The following is an 18,456-nucleotide window of genomic DNA, read 5'->3' as shown; positions in this document are numbered from 1 at the left end:
TACAGAAGTCAGCAAACGGCAGTGGTCATTTTTAGAGTTTCCATTGAAAAGTGTAAGGTTACATTTTTGGCTTCATGAATTTTGTCTGTTTGATATATTCACTAAGTTTGCATTTTCTTTCTTGTATATGGTGAAACCTATCTGACTTTTTTTGTCTGGATTCATTATTTTATTTCATTTCTCTTATTTTACTTAACCAGTGTTGGCCTGATTAATCATACAGTGGATGGATGGACTATGAGTGAATGCAGAAAATATATAGACAAAAGCTGATTTTGCTTAATACTGCCAGTGTACTATTTTGTTTTATTTTTCAGTGTAACTTTATCCACAGTTCTATTTCAGACTTAACTTCTTCAGATGAGCCCAACAAGACAGTTTTTCTCCCCCGTGGGCCCCAAAAAACATTTGGTTAATAAATGTTCTTGTTTTCTTCTACATGCTGCTTCATATTATTTCATTAAACACACACCAAGCCAAAAGCCTTGAGCTTACAACCCAAAACTAACAAAAAATATAGCGGGCTTGCTGAAATTTACCACAGTGAGACAGGTAATTAGTATTAACTATGCAATTGTGTCACAATTTTCATGCTGCTATTAATTACCTCATCATATTCATTGGCTGGGAGAAACATAATGCCTAAATTTGTCCCTCTAACTTTGCTGAGGAGATTATTTATCATCATGGGTTGTAATTATACCTGGGGCTCAGTGCATTCAAATGGATTTGCTGTGGTGCTGATAGCATAAATGTTTGATGAGATGTTTTCATTGATGTGTGACTGGCTCTGCACTATTGCCAGAGAGGCTAACAGGTTCCCCTCATCGCTGATAGTGTTTGCTTCAATCACATCTGATAAGATCACCGACTTGAGGAGAGGGTTTTCACAATGTACTGAGCTCACACAAATATCTCATTTGTCAAAGGTCAGTGGTGTGAAAGATGTCTCGAGCAGTTGCTTTCTGCAAACCTGCATTCATTTAAACAAGCCTCCACGGTCATTAATGTGCAACTCTAAAAACAAGGGACTGTGTCCTGGGGTTTGTCTCAAACAAGTCAATTTTATTTATAAAGTTTGGTTAAAACTTTACTATGGGTACCACAAAATAAAAAAGAGCATCATTGTCTCTTTCAGGGTCATGCTTCAAGTGTCTGCATCAAGCAACGATAGAGCCTTTATATTTAATAAACAAGCCACTCTTCCAAATACTGGCTTCCCTGCTATCAGACCCATAAAGAGTTTTTGATGAGCGTCTGTTCAGCCCAACTAATTAACTGTTTAGGAAGCTTTTATTGTGCTTACAGAAGGCTAACATCAGGTTAAGTTGCTCTCTTTTGCTACTTGGAGAAGCGTGGAGTACCTCCCAACTTACACAACCACAGTCTTACTGGTAAATAACTGTAAACTGCAGTATACTGCAAAAACTAAATAAACGAATTAGCTAAGATGAAAAAAAAAACCCATGTTAGATGTGTTTTTTTTTTCAAGCTTAGACAGGACTGGAGATTTGTGTAAAAGAACACTGGACAAACTCAAAGTCTTGTCTAATTACTGATTTAATACCTTTGTGTTCAGAAGTTTACATAAACTCATCATGGGCATGAATGTCCTGATAATTTTGGACTTGTAATGATTTCTTTGAACTGTTCCTTTTGCAAGATGAAAAGATTTTGCAGCATGCATCTTTAATGACTTTAGAATTCAAGAACTTGGTGCATAATTTGACTGAAATTCTCAGCTGCCAACGTGGAAAAGCCAGATGTTTCTGCAGAAAAAAATTCTGGTCATATTACACAAAGTTTGAGTCATCTGTTAACAACAACAAGTGTATGTTTGAAGGAGTAAAGGTGAGGCTTTTAAACACAAGAACAGGTACCAACTGTCAAGCACGGTGTTAGCATTATGTTCTGGGGCTGTTTTAGGGCCAGTGGTGCACAAAGTGGATGCAGAATGTACGTTAAGTTATGTAAGTTATTACAGAGAAATCTGACACCAGTGTTCTCATAATCTCATGTTATTGAAGTTAAATTATTAGGTATTATTTCTGAAAGTGAAAAGTGAAGAGGGAAAAAAACAGACTGCATGGTGGTGAGTACTGGGCCTGATGACCAGCGTGGGACAACGTAGAAATTGGTTTGGGGTGTTTCCCAGTCAGGAGCAGTAAGTGTCACTGTTTTGAATTTTAATACAGTTTGACCTTTATGGTTTATGTTTAAGTTCATTCGATTATGTAAGTTCATTTCTATTATGCTTAGGTTACCGTCATAGTTCATTGCTCCACTTGTGTCTTCACCCCCTGTGTTTAACCTCCTAAGACCCAAACTCTTTCATGGCATGCACTTTTAATTTATCTTGCTGTCTGGGCTGATTGGGACCTGATGAATGTAAAAACAAAGAATTACCTGATTTTTTTTTTTTTACTTGATTTTTGTTTTTGAGAAAAATGAGAGCCACATATGAGGACATTCATTTTAAATTTTGATAGAGCAGTGGCAGTATAACGCCCTCGTAAGTGGATATCAGGCCCTTGTAGAGCAAAATTTTGTATTTTGGTCTAGACCACCCAAAATGTGATGTCCACATATGTGGACGGCAGGTCCTAGAAGCTTAAGTCTCCCTCACCCTTCATGTGTTTCATGTCTGCATGTTCTATGTGTCAGGCTCACGTTGCCATGTCTGCATCCCGTTATGTTTGCTGTTTTATTTTGAAGAGGTCTGGTGTCCCATGTTCATTGTGTTCAGTTTCACTTCCCCTGTGGTGTCATTATGTTCATTCTAATCAGCTGTTTCCCCATGTGTTTCCACTTCCCCTGATCACCTCCTTTGTGTATTTAGTCTGTGTGTTTTCATTCACTCCTAGTCCAATCGTCTGTTATCCTGCCTTGTTTCCACGTCATGCCATGACTTGATGTCAGGGTTCTTTGTTCTATGTTCTTGTTCCTGTTCACATTCCATGTTTCTTTTAATGTTTAGCCTTAGTTCACCAAGTTTAGGTTTAAGTTTCACCCTTGGCCTTTGTTTGTATTATTTTTGCCAGCCTTAATAAATGCCTCGTTTTTTGTTACATCAAGTTTTGTCTCTTCGCATGTCTGCGCTTGGGTCCACCTCCTCACCCCACACAGCCAGCCAAACTGTGACAGTAAGATTAAGAGTAGTTTTTGTGGTGTGTGCTGAACAAATGTGGTTGGTGGTTTCACCATCTGACACCATCACATCACACAATTCAAAAACAATACTGATTTTCCCATTACAGTTTGTCTGTTAAACTGAGGCTACATTTGCAATGAAAGAAAGTAAGTAAAATGTTATTTCTGTAGTACGTTTCAAGATGAACATTAAAGTCCTTCACAACAATATGACTGATTATAAAAACAATAGTTAACCAAACGTAAGTCTAAAAAGACGAGTTTTCAGCTACAACAGACCTTTAGCTCAAAGGGAGAGAGTTCCACAGTCTGCATAAGCTCCGCCTCCTATAGTTTTCAGCTTTGTGTGATGCACAGCCAGCAGGCTCTGCCCAAATGAACTCAGGGAATTGCTGGGGATGTATGCTGGTGCGTGTCCCCAAAGAGCTCTAAAAGTCAGAACTACAATTAAGAGTAACTGCAGCTGGGTCGCAGTAACAGTGTGACATGCAAGTATTTGGAAAACTGAAATCTTTGCTGTGACTCAATGAAAATGAACTTGGCAGTTTTTCTTAAGTGATTCAAAACAAGAGCAAACCAGAGATTTGATATTAGCATTAACTGAAAATCATTTGCATAGCAGTGATAGCAAATGTATTTAAGGGGGCTCAAAATGTTGCTGTAAAGGGAGCATCATGAAAAGAGAAGCAGAAGAGGACCTACACTTGGAAGCAGCCACAGAAAAGGATTGTTCAGATAAATATGATGTGAACCACTTCAAAGCAAACCCAGATACACCCACCAAGCATTTCAGCCTACTGAGCATAATGCGATGGTCAACAGTATCAAAAGCAGAGGTAAGGTCCAACAAAGGTCAGCAGAACAAAACATTCTCCTGCATCACTTTGCATCAAAATGTCGCTGGAGACTCTGAGAAGAGCTGCTTCCTGTGCTCTATGAAAGCCAGATTTAAATTTATGAAGAACGCTGTATTTGTCCAAGACAACATGGAACTGCTTAGCCACAATCTTTGCTAAAATCTTGGCAAAAAACAATAATTCTGAGATTGAGATGGCTGCTAAGAAGAGAAGGGTCAAGCTTTTTTCTTTGGGTGGATGACAGCATTCTTAAACTAAGCAGTGACTTGACCAGAGACTACTAAGGTGTTTATTATAGCGACCAACAGACTGAAAGTCATGTTTGAACAGAGATGTAGGTAAATGTCGAGAGAGCAAAGGGTGGCTCTCATTAAATTTTCATTTAATTAACAAATTTGGCCTGCTCAGATAAATAACTGCAAAAGCTTCTAAAGTAACAGAGTTGGATCAGGAAAAGATTTCCTGATCAGTGCTGGTGAAGAAATATTATTTCTCACATTAATGATTTTGTCTACTAAGAATAAAAGAAAATAAACAAAGAAGGAAAAGAATCACTGTCATGGTGAAAAAATAAGCTGAGCCACTACCAATCAGACGCTTTCCAGATGATACTGCATGGTGGATAAAAACCTGATCATATTTTTGCTTCAGTTTTCAGAAGATCCCCAACACAGCTGTCAGAAATGCAGCCAGAAATCATAACAGAGCCTACACCATGTTTATAGATGGTTGTAAAAACTCGCTCTTGTACCTTTCTTCTGATCGTAGATATGGATGAAAGCTTGAAAAGAAATGTGAAATGTAGACTGCTCAATCCATAAGACTGCTTGCCAGTGACTTTCAGTCCAGTTAATGTGTAATTTGGCACAGCTCGGCCTTTTCAGTCCTTTTCTCTTTCTTATAAATGGCTTATTGATAGCCCCCCTTCTCTTGAGCAGGGGACCTTTGGGATGCTGCAAGATTTCAATCATCGTGTCATAGTGTGTTACCAGTGGTGTTCTTGGTCACTGTGGTCCCAACTGCCTTCAGATCACTGCAAAGCTCCTCCCATGTAGTTCTGACTGATTGCCCAACCTTTTCATGATCATCCTCACTCCATGAGGCCATACACTGTTACTTCAGACTGCAGTTGTTCAGCAGCATTACTTGAAGAAAGTGAAAGATACCTAAAAATAGGGCTGTAAACAGGCAGCCCTTTAATGGCAATGTCTGCGACTGTCACTTGAACTGAGAATACAAAGACTCTTTTCTGTAACTTATGCAAGAACCGCCATTCTTAGCTAAATACGAAAGAAACTCTTTTACAAGGAAGACTTGAAAGATAAACAAACACATAAATGAGATTTAAGGATGCGCTTCACATTGAAGAAGAATACGGAAAAGAGAATCTCGACATTTTCCTCAGACAGCATGTAATGTGAGAACAGTTATGAACACATACAGGCTAAATTTGAGGCTAACAGTCTGCTTCTATTGGTTAGAATATTAGCCCACCTTTGCACTGCACAGATGATGATAGCAGGAGTAGTTAGTCAAGTTAAACAAGCACAGCACATACTAAGGATTCAGTTAGTTTATATAACCGGGCAGTTACTGCCCGTGAAAACTGTTTTTGTTAGTACTAATAGGTCGAGGCAGAAGATTTATCAGAAATCTGTGAGAGATGTTTTCATAGGATATGCACTGGGGTCTTTACTATGAAGTATCTTTAAAATACTCTGGATATGGCCAGTCACAAACATGGACAGCTCTACTAATTATATTTATAATTGCACATTGATTGATTGATTGATTGATTGATTGATTGATTGATTGATTGATTGATCATACTTTATTCATCCCGAGGGAAATTGGGTTAAGGCTGCCAGCCGTGCCAGCGCCATCTTACCCTACCCTACATTCTACTATAACTAAACCGCTTAACATCTTCCAGCTTGGTAGTGAGGCACTTATTGTAGTCCTATGATTATGTTGCCATTTAGCCACATGATAAACAAGAGAGCTTTTAGAAAGTAGAAGATGACGCTTTTTACAAATCATGTCTCTCACATACATTTTTGCCCTCCAGTTTTTGTCTTATACGATTTCAGTTTGGGTATTCCAAATAGGCAAAAATTCCATTTAAAGGGAAAGAGGCTGCCTAGCAACACGATTGTTTACACAGAGCAGAGCAGCGGGAGAAACAAAGCTGGACTGAACAGAGGTTGCAGAATGTGTAGAAGTAATCTGAGCAAAAAAAGAGTGAAATCCAGAGTAGAAGGAGGTTAAACCCTGAGAGCTCTAACTCATCATCAGCGATGAACTCAAACCTCATGTTTCAGAGACTAGCTGTGACAAAGCGGGTGAGAACTCCATTTGCCCAGAGTTAAAGCTTGCTATTCTTAGTTAACATTCTTGTTTTGATTTAACCATACCTTATCTTTATTCTGCAGTTTGCAAACATTTACTATCCCGAGTTTGTTTATGTTCTGCACTTTTACAGATTACGTAATAGAACGTCTTGGTTTAAATCAACTTTCACAAGTTTGTTAAGTTAAAATTTTATTTATTCTAACTGGGAGGTTATCTAGTTTACTGGGTTTAAACTCACCTGACTTTAGTGTGTTTCAGGAGCAAGAAGAGGACGCGCTGGCTCACTTCCTGTATTTATAGCTTCTTGTTTAGTTTGGATGTCACAATTTTAGGATTGAATTTGTTTAAGAGATATGTATTGATGTAACATGTACTGGCTACACCTTAGTGTGTTTTATTGCTAGTAAAGATTAGCATCATAAGATTACGGGAGTGGTAATGTTTATCTTATCTCCTCTGGGTAAAATAATAATAATATCCTCCTCTATTGTTTGGATAGCTTGAGTATTTAAGCAGAAGAACTCAAGAGGAGAGGACTGAGTCAGTGTAGCTGAGTGCACTTGACACTATTTTTGTTGGTTTAAGTTCAGTTATGTATTTTTTTATTTTTGTAAATATTTTTGGTCACAATGATGGTAAATACATCACTTGCTACACTGGACAGCATCTGTCTCCTGCCCTTTTTTAGCCACTTTGGCCAAGCTATCTCACACTAGCAAAAGCAATTTTTAGTACAAGAAATGTAAAAAAATAAAATAAAATGTGTTTAAAAATACAACAAAGTAATGATTCTGGTTTAGGAGGTTGTTTAGCAAATTTTTTTTAATCTCAAAAGTAACCTGTTTAAGAGCAGCTTATGTATGTCTTAATAAACCTGAAAAACTCAGCACTAAGTCTGCAGTTGACTTACGAAGTCCTAAATCCTGCTTCACAGCATGAAACATGCAGCTTTTCCAGCTTCTCTAACTGACTTACTTGTCCTATAGAATAAAGTATTAGTGCAATGTGCATGGTGAACACAGCAGTTATTGGTGTAGGAATGTTGGCAACAAATAGCCAGGAATCAAAAGCTTTGTATTGAATTGTAATAGATCATGTTTGCAAAACCTTTCCCTGCTGGGTTCATTTTATATATAAATGTATTGCTTCAAACACACATGAGCTTGTTTCTGCTTTGTATCATTACAACATATCTGAGGAAACAGTCACTAAATAAAAGCTTCTTGTTGCTAAGCTCATCTCATGTCTGTCACATGCTGCTGGTTCCTTATGTGATCTGAGCAGTTTTCTAATCTAATAGCAGAGCCTTTTTAAATTTCCACAAACATGTTCTGGCACTACAGTATTCATTCACAGTACATGTTAATGCCAGGAACTTTTAATCTGTCTCAGTCGACTCACTGCTGTGAGTCAGTGGTGTTACTGGGTGGAATGACAGGTGTGGAGTTGCTCAGTTAAAGACGAGTTAGCTAATCCAGCAGTGAAGGTGGTAAAGTGGAAGACTTTAAATCAAAACCTGAATGTCAAATTGTAGTCTGGGTATCTGTGAAACACAGTTCAAAAAGAAGCAGCTACGAGGAGGACAACATAAAGCTGCTGTAATTTAGATAAAAAATGAGTCGTATGCATTTTTTCTTTTTTCAGTGGAAAATGAAAATATCCAGTCCAAAGGCTTGTATTGCAGTTTTGTCAAATAGGATTTGCCCTCTTCACAATTTCTCATGTTTTTTGCATATTTGTCACAATTACATGTTTCACATCATCATCATCCTTTAATTTAATATTAGATAACAATAACTGAGTTGAATAAAAAATCCAGTTTTCATTATTTCATTATTTCTTTAGTCATTCAGAGGGAGATTTGTCATGGTTCCTTCAGTTATGATAAGTTGTCTAGGTCCTGAAGAAGCAAAGCAGCCTCAGCCCATCTCACTGCCAGCACCATGTTTGACTCTTGGTAAAATGTTCTTTTTATAAAACGATGTGTTAGTGTTACTCCAGATACAACAGGACACACATCTGTGTATTGTTTTTGGTCAACAGTGGTTTTCTGCCTTGGAACTCTCCCATGGATGCCATTTTTGCCCACTTTCTTTCTTATGATTTTTTGTAATTACTTTTTCACAACATTGGTTTGGATGTTTTTTTCCCTTTAGTAAATGAAATCATCAATTAAAAACTGCATATTGCGTGCACTCAGTAATCTTATAAGATTACTTTTATGTCCATCCATCTTCTTCCACTTTATCCGGGGGCCGGGTCGCAGGGGCAGCAGCCTAAGCAGAGAAGCCCAGACCTCCCTCTCCCCAGCCACCTCCCCTAGCTTGTCTGGGGGAACACCAAGGCGTTCCCAGGCCAGCCGAGAGATATAATCTCTCCAGCCTGTCCTGGGTCTGTCCCGGGGCCTCCTCCTAGTAGGACATGCCCGGAACGCCTCACCCAGGAGGCGCACAGGAGGCATCCTAGTCAGATGTCCGAGCCACCTCAACTGGCTCCTTTTGATGTGGAGGAGCAGCGGCTCTACTCTGAGCCCCTCAATTCAATTCAATTCAATTCAATTCAATTCAATTCAGTTTTATTTATACAGTGCCAAATTACAACAGCAGACACCTCAAGGTGCTTTATATTGTAAGGAAGACCCTACAATTCATATGTTTGTTTTAAAGATTTTTTTTGTATTTCATCTTTCAATATCAGCGTTACTGTTAATTCCAATATATGCACAACACAACACTTAACTAAAAACTACAGTGTGATGAAAATGGTTGACATTCAAGGACATTTGGGTGTGTCAAAAATAATTATTTACTACATCATGGGATGCAGTATCCCAGTTTCAACTGTAAAATAGATTTCATGCCAGTAATTTAGAGTAAAATACAAACAAACCATCAAATTATTATTTGCTCATACTAAGACTGAAAAGGCTTGAAAAAGCACATTTCAGATAGAATTTCAATGGTCATATGACCATTTCTTCTGTTTTGGCTTCCCTTCATTGGTTTCCTGTTAAATCCAGAATTGAATTCAAAATCCTGCTCCTCACATACAAGGTCTTAAATAATCAGGCCCCATCTTATCTTAATGACCTTGTAGTACCATATCACCCTATTAGAGCACTTCGCTCTCACACTGCAGGCTTACTTGTTGTTCCTGGAGTATTTAAAAGTAGAATGGGAGGCAGAGCCTTCAGTTTTCATGCCCCTCTTCTGTGGAACCAGATTCCAGTTTGGATTCGGGAGACAGACTCTATCTCTACTTTTAAGATTAGGCTTCAAACTTTCCTTTTTACTAAAACATATAGTTAGGGCTGGATCAGGTGACCCTGAATCCTCCCTTAGTTATGCTGCAATAGACGTAGGCTGCCGGGAGATTCCCATGATGCATTGAGTTTTTCCTTTCCAGTCACCTTTCTCACTCACTATGTGTTAATAGACCTCTCTGCATTGAATCATACCTGTTATTAATCTCTGTCTCTCTTCCACAGCATGTCTTCATCCTGTCTTCCTTCTCTCACCCCATCCGGTCACAGCAGATGGCCCCGCCCCTCCCTGAGCCTGGTTCTGCCGGAGGTTTCTTCCTGTTAAAAGGGAGTTTTTCCTCCCCACAGTTGCCAAAGTGCTTGCTCATAGGGGGTCATATGATTGTTGGGTTTTTCTCTGTATCTATTATTGTACGATCTACTGTACAATATAAAGCGCCTTGAGGTGACTGTTGTTGTGATTTGGCGATGTATAAATAGAATTGAATTGAAAAATTGAACCAATGTGATATTAATACCTGTCAAAATGAATTACACTATATGAAAGGTCTCCTTTAAACCTACATTTTGGTACCAGACTAATGACAGTTATGCAGAGTCTGGTGTATAGTGGTGTACCTATTTGAAACTACCAAGTGTTCCTTGAAAAACAAGTTTTAACTTCCTGGTTAAGCAAAGGTTTAATGAATACATGCAAGTGTTAAATTTGTGATTCTTTTTACTCATGGTACATGAAAATACATCTTCTCTGTCTGAAAAAGTTAACATACGCTTTGATTACATGTTAAAAGTGTGTTTTGTGGTTTTCAGTTTGATTGAACGGTGTGACCTGGCACTGCTGCCATGAGGGATTTTCATCTCAAACAGATTTCCCTCTGCCTCGAGCAGCCAACAAAATAACAGCAAATGCGGGTGTCAAAACAACATGGGGAATTACAGTTTTACAGTTTAAGGTTTCACATGATGACTAAAGCCAATCACAAGTCAAATCCCTTGTTCCTCGATGGCTGTAACATTGCTTTTGCAGTTTACCCTGACCTTTGACCTGTTTTTAGAGCAGAACAAGAAAGATTTTTTTGTATTCTCCCACAGGGACACATGAAATACATTAAATTTGTCGGCTTTCATCTTGTATTACACACACAGAGTCTCAGCTCAGTATCCAGTTCTTTCATGAATGGCATTCTTCCTGCATCAAAGCTATAGACAATAAAAAAAGGGGGGGAAGGGATAGCTCAGTAGGTAGAGTGGTGGCCCCGTGACCGGAAGGTCAGGGGTCGAATCCACTGAACGGTTACCCTGAGGTACCCCTGAGCAAGGTACCGTTCCTACAAACTGCTCCCCGGGCACCCAATGGCTGCCCACTGCTTCACTGAGTGAATGGGATAAATGCAGAGAGGAACTTCCCCACAGGGATCAGTAAAGTATACATTATTATTATTATTATTATTATTAAAGACAATAAAGGCCCATGTCATAGACCCCTTAAATACTGAAGCTGCGTCATTGCTCTCTCATCATGCTGTTTCAGGAAGAATGTTACACTTTGGTTGTAAGTGTAAGGTTGATGATGATAAGGAGTGAGAATGATCCCGCTTGAAAAAAGATTAGCATAATGAAGCACAAAATAAGCACCAAAGGTAAATGTATTCCCACCTTAATACACTGAGTCCTAAAAATGAAATTCTAAAGAAGATAAACTGCTTTTTTAGTTATATGTTTGGGGAAACACATTCTATCATCAACATGAGGTGTTAGAACTCAACATACTGACAAAGTACAAATACTTCATCATTGTACTTATTGTGTATCCATCACTGGGCCTTACAAAGTGATGAAAAAGGCCAAACATATTGTTTATGCACACAAATATACTTACTATTACTACTACTATTTCAAACTGTACAGCATTTGTGGTGCAGATTTCCAGTTGTTCTCAGGGAACTTCAGCATCTAGCTACCTCAACAGAAAAAACAGAAAAGAAAAGAATTAATGACTTTTTAATTGTCAGGTAATTTTAAAATGCAACTGTCAAATGTCTTAAAACATATCAGCAAACACGCACACTTATTAGGCAAGTGCAGTTTATCACACAATGTGTTGCTGCTTTATTTCCCAAGGAGAGAAAAGAGATAACTTCACTATTAGAAAGATTGGACAGGAGGGAGAAGAGAGATTATCAGTGACATTTGATAAACCTGAAATAAAAAGCTTTCATGTAATGTCCTATTGGTTTTTTTTTTTTTAAATCAACTATCGAATCTCTATATGATGAGAAATTATGTTTTTTAACATTGTGAAATGTCCTGCAAAAAACACTGAGGAATTTTCACACTAAACAGGTTTGCAGTAAAGCGCCGTGTCCGACTGGTGCACAGTGGCTGTGCTGTTCATGGTCAGAGTTAGGTTACATCAAATTATTATTATATATTATATTATTATATTAATAATATAATAAAATAAAATTGTTCTTACAAAGAACAACTTTATTCTTTCTCATTTTAATACTACACTGAAAAAATGGGAATTGGCTGGCTTTTGAATTTGCACAAATGAATTTAGTTAATGTCACACAAGCCTTTCATGTTTCTCTTATTTACATGATTGAATAAAGTACCATTTACTTGATTATAAACAATACTGAGACTACTCATTTTTCTTGCATTGATTTAAAGTGACTAAATTAGAATACTAAAACCATTGTAATCATGTTTGACCACAACCGGAAATGATGCAATATATTCAAAGACAACAACTAAATATGATTGGATAATAAGACCTAGAGTCTTATCCAATAAGACAACAACATAATTTAAGGAGAGCGCAATTGACCGCCACATTCTGGAAGACTGTTTAGCCACATGCAACCTTTGGCACTGAGTCAGGCATACTGAGAAGGTAAGTAATTTAAATACATTTGTTTTAGTTGGGTACGTTTTCACAGAATTGTTGTAGTGCATGCTATAGGAAAAGTAATCTGTAATGCATCTACATGTTGTTTTTACAGTGCTAGCTAAAGTTGGTATTAGCTTTGTGGCTAAAGCTGAAAAATAGTAACAAATTGCACATAGTCGGGAGAAAGCAGCTGTTGTCGGTCAGATATGGAATTTATGTATGTGACAGAGAGCACTGGCGTTTTTGATGGCTTAGCAAGTTAAAACGTCACTGAGAGAGCGCAATAGTGTTTGTGTTACTCGTGCTAGTTATGGCTACAGTGGCTAATTAGTCTGGCTGTAACCGTCAGAGTTTAAGAAGCTGGGAGCGCCACAGTGCCATACCTTAATTCTTGCTGCTGACACGCACTCGAGTTATAATAAGTGGGTTTAAGAACCTGTGCCCATAAATGCCAAATCATTTTTCCATTTAGTCATTGTTTTAGGTGAAGTGTCACTTACTTGACTATTCTATTGGTCAAGCCCAAATAATACAGCAGATATCTACAAGGAGATAAGTTTGTTCAACAGAGTATGTCTTATTAAGGGATGTATTGTGAATTTTCCAACATTGTCCTAACAAAAATTAGGACCCTTTGTTCCCCCTTTTTTTCTACTTTGTGTAGAACATATGTGAGCTGCTTCCCAAAACATTATGTATAAATGAGAGAAAGATTGGTACTTTAAAGAAACCATTAATGCTCTTCTGGACTGGAATACCTTTTTTCAATTAAAATTAATATTTTTTGTGATGGTGGAATTTTTACCTTTATGATTATAGAAGTCAAAACATCAGATGATGATAGCTTACCATCTAAACTCCCCATCTCTTGGCAAGTCTGAATTAGAGGTCTCAGCTGTATCGGCCTTTCTAGTGGATTTGCTTAAAGAGGAGATATCTTAAGTCATTAGGTACATATTCCCTGACATTCTAGAGGTCAACCTTGCACAGTGTGTGACATTAAAGGGCATAACTTATAGAAAGGGAATGGTACTGGCCCAAAGGGCAGCAGGTGAATTGCCAGAATACTGAAAAACCTTATCTGCATTGTACCACAGCATATTCTACATCGTCAGAGAGCTTGGTGGCTGGTACAGAGATCACGACAGAGCTTTTGAGCTCAGCCCAGTATCCACAAGAATATTCACCCTGGTTTCACTCTGTGAACTCCTTTATACTTATCCATTGGTTGACTATAAGATTGGATGAGTCCACATTGTGACTTTAAAAAGGCATATAGAAATAAAAGGTGTTCAGATAAGTGTAATAGTTTAAGTCGCATGTATTTCATTAGATAAATTCTTCTTTTTTAATGTCTGATCTTTATAACTTTGACTATTGGGTATGGATAGCTGTATGAAAACTAAACTGAAATGATTCTTTCTGAATGTATGATATATAATTCTTTTTTGCCTACAGAGTCCTGTGGTCCTAAAGACTGTTTTGGCTGACGGAACCTGTCGAAGGCTCACTCTCTAATGGAGCGCCTGAATCAACTGAGGATCTCATCGTTGAAGTCAAGAGACAGTGTTGTCTTCAGGGCAGTTTCAGTCTTCAGTTTATGGATTCCTTGTTTGGGAATGAGTTTCTTAACCTTACCTCAGTTTCAAAAGTAGCAGACAAAGGGACTCTTAAAGCTATTGACATGTCAAAGCCCACCACATGGACATAAAAAAGAGTAACGAGTTGGTGAAACTCAAGATGGAAAAGACTTTTTCATACAGAAGACATGAAGTTGTTCGTGATGCACCAATGGTGGAGGCTTTCATGGCAAGATGGCCTGCTCTATTTGATTTCCATGAGGTAAGGTTTGCCTCATACACGGTGTTCTTGTGGTATTAGCCTAAAATGGTTAAGGCACAGTTGTTATTTGACAGCCCATTTCTTCAGCATGAGTGATTGCAGGTATTAAACCTCTGAAGCTCATTCCTCTGTGCTCATGTTTTCAGATCAACGCTGAGTTTAAGAGAATTGCCACCATCCCCCCTCAAACAAAGTTCCTGGCTCAGCTGGATCTCCACTTGGACAACCTGGTGAAGTTGGTCAACAGAAGAGGAGAGCTTGGACTAATACTGAAAAGAATTGTGGCACAAATGGATAATGTAAGTGATAAAGCCTCAACACTCACTTAACATGATCCTCTTTGGATGAAACTTTATAATTGTGGAAGATTTCAAATGTTTTCCCATGATAAATTCTCTCATTTTGTATTTTTACATCTGCTTGTTTTTTTAACCTTCACTTTGTCAACTTATTAATTGCCAGTAAACCTATTATTAATTTGTGTGCCTTTACTTTAAAAACATTCATGTAAAGTACACTATTAAAACTTAAATGAAGGACAAGGGCTGAATGAAGATGCTAATTACATACATTTCATTTCAGTGTGAAGATGATGATGCTGAGTGTGTATCTACATGGGTGAAGACTCTGGCATGCTTATCCGGGAGTATGTGGTATGTACTTGTCTTTTTTTTCTTTTCTTTTTTTTGGACTTTCCACAGTGTGTCATATTACTTACTTGAAATGCATGAAATATACATGAAATAATACATGAAATGACTAACATGGCTTCTTTTTTACAGGGCATGGAAGAACGTGCCATCAATGAGACTGTTGAAGACACCACTGTTCGAATTTATCTTCTTAAAGAGCAAGCTTCAGCAGATGAACAAGAGTTGTCCTTGCAGGCATCAGGGTGGTGAAGAATTTGGATAATGAAGCATTTGCTGTGATAATGCTATTTGGACTCATGTATGCATTAAACCTTGCCTACCCTGCTGACCTCCGCTACACCTTTGACGTTTTCCAGAAGGTTTTCATGGAACTGGATGGAGCTAAACTCTCTAAAGTTCTTGCTTTCAAAAACCATCTGTTTCATTGAGAAGTCAAAGACTGCACTTCTGCAATTCTTTGCAGTTTTTCATTTTGTGTTCAGTAACGTTATACTGCTTATGTTTTTATTGCTTTCCCCTCATGTGACTGCAATGCAGGATGATTTTTCCTTTTGGTATCATGTTGTAAGAAAGTTTTACAGACGATTTTTAGCAATATGTTCTGAGTCAACCTTAATGTCCTGCTTACATGTTTAAAAGGACGATTAAAATTCATGTAGGTGTTTGGTATTAGTTATGTAACAATGTCATTTAAGGCTCAACTTAGTTGAAATCTTGTACAGGTAAATACTTGTACAGAAGCTGAAACTGTTGTCAAATAATAATATTTGTGTAAATCTGTTTATTCATAAAAGCGTGTTGCTTTTTTTCAGGTAGTCCTAATTTAGTTTAAATTTTCAATTGTGTAATTAATACAAATGTTATATGTAAGAGATGACAGGATCATCTATAAGCACTTTCTTTTATTTGCTGCTAAGGTCAGTTTTTTGTGAAATATTTGCAAATGTTTTAAATTTTTCTTTTAGTTATTTCTGCAGGCTATCTTTAAAAATATGTTAACAGGTTTATATGGATGTGATTTTGTTCATGGCAGCTTGCTGTTTTCACTGCTGTTACAGTTTAATAAAGGTGAATTGTTCAGTAGCAGTCACAGTCTTTGCCTTTTTTGTCAATAATGATCAGTTAATATTTCAAGTGAAAAAAATAAGTAAGATTTAAAGCCCTAATTTGTGTTGCAGGAACATAATTGCAATGTGTTTACATTACACAATATAATTGCGTACCACTGGCAATCAAAAATAAGTTGGTGTTAAACATTAAAATAAATTGACATTATGCAATACATTGATATTATGGTAACAGATTAATATTAGTACATCAAACGTGATTTTTTAAAGTAATCTGATGTAAATAAAATACTTTGATTTGACAAGCATTAATTACTTGAGGGAAAGTGGAAAATTAAGTCAGCAATACTTATTCATATTATGTGGGACCGATGTACACAATAAAATCAAGTAAATTGAAAGAACTTTTTTTTTCAGTGTACTGTTTAAGTAATGAAAGCCTGTGCCTTTGCCACATCTGACCAGCAGACAGATGTGTATGGCTTTCATCCTGAACACTCGAGTTCAACTTTTAGGTAGAATGTTTTTTAAAGTTAGGATACAACAGCAAGGGTAAATGACCTGTATTTGTATAGCGCTTTACACTACATTCAGTCATTCACCCATTCACACACACATTGGTGATGGCAAGCTACATTGTAGCCACAGCTGCCCTGGGGCGCACTTACAGAGGCGAGGCTGCAGGACACTGGCACCCCCGGGCCCTCTGACCACCACCAGTACGCAACGGGTGAAGTATTTTGCACAAGGACACAACGACCGAGACTGTCCGAGCCGGGGCTCGAACCAGCAACCTTCCAATTACAAGACGAACTGCCAACTCTTGAGCCACGATCGCCCCAATGGACTTAGACGGTACCAAGTACCAGTCTGGTACCAATGTTTTCACTGTGAGGAAACAACTTTGAGTCATTCTTTTATGTGTGGTGCAAGACCAGGTCTGAATTAAACGTCGTATCATAGATCCAAGAATAAAAACTAACTGAATTGATTCATTTACTTATTTAAGTAAACAATAAGTGTCATAAACCTGGCAGCTTTGCCCAAGGGATGGACTCAAACGCAAACTCATCGGTGAACTATTTACAGAGATTTTATTCAACTGAGAACTAAACACACACACAAGGAAGGAGGATTAGGGGAAGGAAATAACTGATGTGACAAGACGGCGACTGGCACTGGATTTGAGGAGAGGAGTGTGGCGACAAGGAATGAAGGAACAAGGGAGGGTCTGCAAGGAGATGGAGAAACAGTTATTGTCACGTGGTAGGAGCTGACTGAAGGGAGTTTGCTGGTGAGTTTTGCTGTCCTTACCTTGCAGGTCCTGAGGAGGGGAGGTCCGTGGGAGTCAGCTCACAGCCAGCGAATGTGAGGTGTAGTGGCAGGCTGGAGGGCAGGCAACCAGGTAGGAGAAGCAGCCAGAGATCACCAGGGCTCAGGAAAGTAAGTTCACTCCTGATGGTTCAATTTATGGAAACTTCAGCCTCTGCACACAGGGAGAAAAGGGTTACTCAAGGAAAAGGCAGTTAGTTTAGTTACATGAAAGAGTGACCTAGTTAACCGGTGGATGGCACACAATGGACTGGCAAGGCATGGCAGACTGCCCTGCTGCTGATTGCATGTACACAAGGCCCAGGTGAGGTGTAGGAGGCTCCACCCAAAAAGGGTGGACAGGACATCGACAGCCACAGATGGCAAACACCCCGGACACTCCCACTGACCATGGCAATAAGTGGCAATAGGACCTTATGTAGATTTAAAAAAAGCAAATTAATTTCACCTCAGTGTCAGAATCTGGGCTGCACACTGCTGTCCTCTGGATTCACCAGGTTCCTCATTCTCTGCTTTCAGCATAACATGAATGTCCTCACACATGCAGCTTGCATTTAGAGAGGAGCAAAGAGAGTGAAAGAATATTGATGGTGTTGACGATAACATATCATGACACTGTAAGTGTAGTAAAAGCTTCTCAACAAATGTTAAATTGCATAATGAGAGTGAGGCATAGGGAAGGAGGCTGACAGAGAAAGTGTCACTCTGGGGAATTTGAATCATGTAAACTCTTGACCACAGTTTGTGGTTAGGTCTGAAACTATTGGAAAACATACAAAAGTAAAACTGTTGACATCACAGCAGTGCTAGCAACTGCTGCATCGCTGCTGATGTGTAAACAAAACAACATATAACTGATTTACACAGGTTGACCCACAGATGAGTTTGTTATCACAATGACCTGCTAATTGGCTAGCATGAAGAATCATGAAGAATTATTTGATTTCAGAGTCAGATCTTCCACTCGGTCTTGTGCAAAAGCTCCTCTTGAGGCTTCAGATCTGGCCATCACAAATGAATGTGTAATGTGATGGTACATAGGTGT

The 18,456-nt window shown here is 38.3% G+C and overlaps 1 long non-coding RNA gene across 1 annotated transcript; it reads left to right on the top strand.

The window, feature by feature from the left end:
* Window positions 1–14,246: 14,246 nt before the first annotated feature.
* Window positions 14,247–14,961, top strand: LOC135933547 (uncharacterized). The gene is made up of 3 exons (XR_010573796.1): window positions 14,247–14,359; window positions 14,506–14,658; window positions 14,942–14,961. It is a non-coding gene; the product is annotated as an uncharacterized LOC135933547 (long non-coding RNA).
* The last annotated feature ends 3,495 nt before the right edge of the window (window positions 14,962–18,456 follow it).

Source organism: Pelmatolapia mariae, linkage group LG9 (assembly GCF_036321145.2).
Source record: "Pelmatolapia mariae isolate MD_Pm_ZW linkage group LG9, Pm_UMD_F_2, whole genome shotgun sequence".
Lineage (NCBI taxonomy): Eukaryota > Metazoa > Chordata > Actinopteri > Cichliformes > Cichlidae > Pelmatolapia > Pelmatolapia mariae.
The sequence above is the reverse complement of the archived record's forward strand: the minus strand, read 5'-3'. Positions and strand labels throughout refer to the sequence as shown.